This window comes from Salmo salar, chromosome 17, assembly GCF_965601325.2.
Source record: "Salmo salar chromosome 17, fSalSal1, whole genome shotgun sequence".
In the NCBI taxonomy this organism is placed as follows: Eukaryota; Metazoa; Chordata; class Actinopteri; order Salmoniformes; family Salmonidae; genus Salmo; species Salmo salar.
In genome coordinates, this window is record NC_138307.1 from 29,829,096 (window position 1) to 29,835,464 (window position 6,369).

The following is a 6,369-nucleotide window of genomic DNA, read 5'->3' on the forward strand; positions in this document are numbered from 1 at the left end:
GGCCACTCCAATACCTTGACTTTGTTGTCCTTAAGCCATGTTGCCACAACTTTGGAAGTATGCTTGGGGTCATTGTCCATTTGGAAGACCCATTTGCGACCAAGCTTTCACTTCCTGACTGATGTCTTGAGATGTTGCTTCAATATATCCACATCATTTTCTATTTTGTGAAGTGCACCAGTCCCTCCTGCAGCCAAGCACCCCCACAACATGATGCTGCCACCCCGTGCTGCATGGTTGGGATGGTGTTCTTTGGGTTGCAAGCGTCCCACTTTTTTCCTCCAAACATAACGATGGTCATTATGGCCAAACAGTTCTATTTTTGTTTTATCAGACCGGAGGACATTTCTCCAAAAAGTACGATCTTTGTCCCCATGTGCAGTTGCAAACCGTAGTCTGGCTTTTTTATGGCGGTTTTGGAGCAGTGGCTTCTTCCTTGCTGAGCGGCCTTTCAGGTTATGTCGATATAGGACTAGTTTTACTGTGAATATAGATAATTTTGTACCTGTTTCCTCCAGCATCTTCACAAGGTCCTTTGCTGTTGTTCTGGGATTGATTTGCACTTTTCGCACCAAAGTACATTCATCTCTAGGAGACAGAACGCGTCTCCTTCCTGTGCGGTATGACGGTTGCGTGGTCCCATGCTGTTTATACTTGCGTACTATTGTTTGTACAGATGAACGCGGTACCTTCAGGCATTTGGAAATTGCTCCCAAGGATGAACCAGACTTGTGGAGGTCTACAATAGTTTCTGGGGTCTCGGCTGATTTCTTTTGATTTTCACATGATGTCAAGCAAAGAGGCACTGAGTTTGAAGGTAGGCCTTGAAATACATCCACAGGTACAACTCCAATTGACTCAAATTATGTAAATTTGCCTATCAGAAGCTTCTAAAGCCATGACATAATTTTCTGGAATTTTCCAAGCTATATAAAGGCACAGACAACTTAGTGTATGTAAACTTCTGACCCACTGGAATTGTGATACTGTGAATTATAAGTGAAATAATCTGTCTGTAAACAATTGCTGGAAAAATGACTTGTGTCATGTACAAAGTAGATGTCCTAACCGACTTGCCAAAACTATAGTTTGTTAACAAGAAATTTGTGGAGTGGTTGAAAAACGAGTTTAATGACTCCAACCTAAGTATGTAAACTTCTGACTTCAACTGTATAGGATTACAATAGAGCATTCTACGCTTTCTTCATTTGATCCAATTCAACATTGCCAATTATTTAATGACATGAGAATTAAGTGGAGTGTCTAATCTTAGCTGGTCTGATAGAACTGATGAGGCTTCTCTCCTTCATGTATACATTGGTGTCTTTTTAAATGGCCCAATCTGTGGAATCTCTTCTCACAATCAGTACAATGATAAGGCTTCTCTCAAGTGTCTATCCGTTAGTGTTTTTTTACATTGCCCAATCGGGAAAAACTATTTCCACATTGAGAGCAGAAGTAAGGCTTCTCTCCTGTGTCTGTTCTCTGATGACCTTTTAACTCAGCTGTTGTTTTAAAACATGTTCTACAGTCAGATCAGTGGTAAGGCTCCTCTCTCTGCTGTTTACCTTGGTGTCTTTTTAAATGACCCAGTTGAGAGAAACTCTTTCCACAGTCAGAGCAGGAGTAAGGCTTCTATCCTCTGTGTATACGTTCATGTTGTTTTAAGGTGCCCAGTCGAGAGAAACTCGCCCAACAGTCAGAGCAGGAGTAAGGCTTCTCTCCTGTGTGTATACGTTCATGTTGTTTTAAGGTGCCCGGATGAGAGAAACTCGCCCCACAGTTAAAGCAGGAGTAAGGCTTCTCTCCTGTGTGTATACGTTCATGTCTTTTTAAGTCACCCAGTTGAGAGAAACTCTTTCCACAGTCAGAGCAGGAGTAAGGCTTCTCTCCTGTGTGTGTTCTTTGATGAACTATTAGCTCAGTTGATGTTGTGAAGCATTTTACACAGTCAGAGCAGGAGTAAGGCTTCTCTCCAGTGTGCATACGTTCATGTTGTTTTAAGTTGCCCAGACGAGAGAAACTCGCCCCACAGTCAGAGCAGGAGTAAGGCTTCTCTCCTGTGTGTGTACGTTCATGTTGTTTTAAGGTGCCCAGTCGAGAGAACCTCGCCCCACAGTCAGAGCAGGAGTAAGGCTTCTCTCCTGTGTGTGTTCTCTGATGAATTTTTAGCTCAGTTGATGTTGTGAAGCATTTTACACAGTCAGAGCAGGAGTAAGGCTTCTCTCCTGTGTGTGTACGTTCATGTTGTTTTAAGTTGCCCAGTCGAGAGAAACTCGCCCCATAGACAGAGCAGAAGTAAGGCTTCTCTCCTGTGTGTGTTCTTTGATGAACTATTAGCTCAGTTATTGTTGTGAAGCATTTTACACAGTCAGAGCAGGAGTAAGGCTTCTCTCCTATGTGTATACGTTCATGTTGTTTTAAGGTGCCCAGTCGAAAGAAACTCGCCACACAGTCAGAGCAGGAGTAAGGCTTTTCTCCTGTGTGTATTTTTAGGTGTATTTTTAGCTTTGATGGAAGTGGGAAAATCTCCTTACAATGTGGGCAGTGGTGAGACCTCTTAGCTCTGTGATCTTCCTGATGTTGCTCTCTGGATGTAGAGAATGTCTCAACATGGTCTCCTGTGTGAACAACACCAGAAGAACCAGTCAGTTGGTGTGATATTCATGTCAATCAAATGTATATTATGAAGCCCTTTTTACATCTGCAGTTGTAAGAAAGTATTCTATAGAAACCCACCCAAAATCCCCAAAGAGCAAGCAATGCAGATGTAGAAGCACAGTGGCCACGAAAACCCCCCTAGAAAATAGGAACCTTGGAAGAAACAGAGAGGAACCAGGCTCAAAGGGGTGGCCAGTCCTCTTCTGGCTGTACCGAGTGACATACAGTTGAAGTCAGAAGTTTACATACACTTAGGTTGGAGTCATTAAAACTCCTTTTTCAACCACTCCACAAATTTCTTGTTAACAAACTATAGGTTTTGGCAAGTCGGTTGTAGTTTGTGCATGGCACAAGTAATTTTTCCAACAATTGTTTTCAGACAGATTATTTCACTTACCATTTTCTGTATCACAATTAGTGGGTCAGAAGTTTACATACACTAAGTCGACTGTACCTTTAAACAGCGTGGAAAATTATGTCATGGCTTTAGAAGCTTCTGATAGGCTAATTTACATCATTTGAGTCAATTGGAGGTGTACCTGTGGATGTATTTCAAGGCCTACTTTCAAACTCTCTGCCTCTTTGCTTGACATCATGGGAAAATCAAAAGAAATCAGCCAAGACCTCACAAAAAAAATTATAGACCTCCACAAGTCTGGTTCATCCTTGAGAGCAATTTCCAAACCTTAAGGTACCACATTCATCTGTACAAACAATAGTACGCAAGTATAAACAGCATGGGACCACGCAACCGTCATACCGCACAGGAAGGAGATGCGTTCTGTCTCCTAGAGATGAACGTACTTTGGTGCGAAAAGTGCAAATCAATCCCAGAACAACAGCAAAGGACCTTGTGAAGATGCTGGAGGAAACAGGTACAAAATTATCTATATTCACAGTAAAACTAGTCCTATATCAACATAACCTGAAAGGCCGCTCAGCAAGGAAGAAGCCACTGCTCCAAAACCGCCATAAAAAAGCCAGACTACGGTTTGCAACTGCACATGGGGACAAAGATAGTACTTTTTGGATTAATGTCCTCTGGTCTGATGAAACAATAATAGAACTGTTTGGCCATAATAACCATCGTTATGTTTGGAGGAAAAAGTGGGACGCTTGCAAGCTGAAGAACACCATCCCAACCGTGAAGAACGGGGGTGGCAGCATCATGTTGTGGGGGTGCTTTGCTGCAACAGGGATTGGTGCACTTCACAAAATAGATGGCATCATGAGGGAGGAAAATGATGTGGATATATTGAAGCAACATCTCGAGACATCAGTCAGGAAGTGAAAGCTTGGTCGCAAATGGATCTTCCAAATGGACAATGACCCCAAGCATACTTCCAAAGTTGTGGCAAAATGGCTTAAGGACAACAAAGTCAAGGTGTTGGAGTGGCCATCACAAAGCCCTGACCTCAATCCTATAGAACATTTTTGGGCAGAACTGAAAAATTGTGTGTGAGCCAGGAGGCCTAGAAACCTGACTCAGTTACACCAGTTCTGTCAGGAGGAATGGGCCAAAATTCACCCAACTTATTGTGGGAAGGTTATGGAAGGCTACCCGAAACGTTTGACCCAAGTTAAACAATTTAAAGGTAATACACTCAATTAGTATTTGGTAGCATGTAAACTTCTGACCCAACTGGGAAATGTGATGAAAGAAATAAAATCTTAAATAAATCATTCTCTCTATTATTATTCTGACATTTCACATTCTTAAAATAAAGTGCTGATCCTAACTGACCTAAGACAGTGAATTTTACTAGGATTAAATGTCAGGAATTGTGAAAAACTGAGTTTAAATGTATTTGGCTAAGGTGCATGTAAACTTCCGACTTCAACTGTATGTATTCATGTCAGTAGGCTGTGCAATACAAAAGGGGAATAAAACTGTTCTAAAGTGGGTAAGAGTTGAAAGCTAAAAAGAGGCAAAAGTCGTGAAAATTATGAGCCATATCATCCTCCACTCAGTATCATAAGGGTTACTAACTACAAAGACTCATTTCATAGAACTTTAAAAAACTGGCAGTTTTTCCACTTCAATTTTTTTGTCTATTCTCTGGGCACTCCAGATTGCTCAGTGAATAAACAAATGCTGACAATACTGGTGTCATCCCTGCAAGACTCAGTAGCATGAAATAACATTACCTTCTCATTGTAACAGTTCATCATCAAACAGTTCTACTGCAAATTTTCATGCCCAGTGGGAAGTTGGAACGAACAACACAAGCTTTGTTGTGCAGTGTGGAGTTTCTCAGCGATGTGATGTCAGAACGACAGAATTCAACCTAGCAATAGACTGGGTCATGTCATGACTTGCCCTTTTGGGTGAGGATCATAGGCGCCAAAAGCCACAACATGTCAAAGTCAACATCCAATACACATTGGGCTCCCAACTGGCGCAGTGGTCTAACACACTACAGTACCTGGGTCGAATCCAGGCTGCATCACATCCGGCCGTGATTGGGAGTCCCATAGGGCAGCGCACAATTGGCCCAGCGTCGGCCAGGGTAGGCGTCATTGTAAATAAGAATTTGTACTGACTTGCCTAGTTAAAGAAAGTTTAATATAAAAAAGAAACAAATAATTGGTACACACTTCACTGGTGTTCTCCACTCTATATAATATATGTTTATAGATGTGTTGTTGTTTATTTGATGAATTGCTAAAATAAAGGTTCAATATAATAAGTAATAAACTTGAGTTCTTACAGATTTTTTTTTGTGGTAAAGACTGACTTCAAAGAGACCACATTCAAGTCCTCCATCCCCCACTTAGTCTGACTGCTGCTCTCTCTGGCTCCACAACAAACCCCGCCCAGCCATCTAGAGGTGGGAATACCCAGCCAGCCTACAAGTAGATAGTAAGTGCTTTACAGCTGAAAGAGACTTGGGACCAGCAGCACAATATTGTGTAGAGGGTGTTCTAAATACTGTAATTATAAATAGTATGTACCATTTTTTTGTTTGTTTTTTACTTTGTGTGTGGTTTGTGGGGTGTTCACTTATGACATTAGATCAGTGTTGGCTGCTAACTTAGCCCTTATCTTAAATATTTCACTTCTGTGTTTGGAGACATTGTATCAGCATTCTTGTCGCGTCTCCTGTTAGAGGACTGGCCAACCCTCATAGCCTGGTTCCTCTCTAGATTTCTTCCTAGGTTCCAGCCTTTCTAGGGAGTTTTTCCTAGCCACTGTGCTTCTACACCTGCATTGCTTGCTGTTTGGCGTTTTAGGCTGGGTTTCTGTACAGCACTTTGTGACATCAGCTGATGTAATAAGGGCTTTATAAATACATTTGATTGTTTTGGGCCAATCGTGAAGGACACCTGGGTGACTTCATACTAAATGTCATGTAGCTTGCTCATTCTTGAAGTTATCAGTCTGAAACTTTGCACAAACTGCTGCCTTCTTGTGGACACAATCTAAATTACCTCCAGCTTCTTAGCTGAAAGTGTGACCTTTCTCTTGCATTTCAAAGCTCAAATAAAACAGAGAAACAACAGTCCGTCATTACTTTAAGGCATGAAGGTCAGTCAATGCGGAACATTTCAAGGACTTTGAAAGTTTCTTCAAGTGCAGTTCCAAAACCATCACGCACTATGATGAAACTGGGCTCTGATGAGGACCGCCAGAGGAAAGGAAGACCTAGAGTTACCTCTGCTGCAGAGAATAAGTTAGCGTTAACTGCACCTCAGATTGCAGCCCAA

The 6,369-nt window shown here is 41.8% G+C and overlaps 1 pseudogene; it reads right to left on the bottom strand.

Moving 5' to 3' along the window:
- Positions 1 to 1,113: 1,113 nt before the first annotated feature.
- LOC145861329 (uncharacterized) lies at positions 1,114 to 5,000 on the bottom strand (annotated as a pseudogene).
- Positions 5,001 to 6,369: the final 1,369 nt, after the last annotated feature.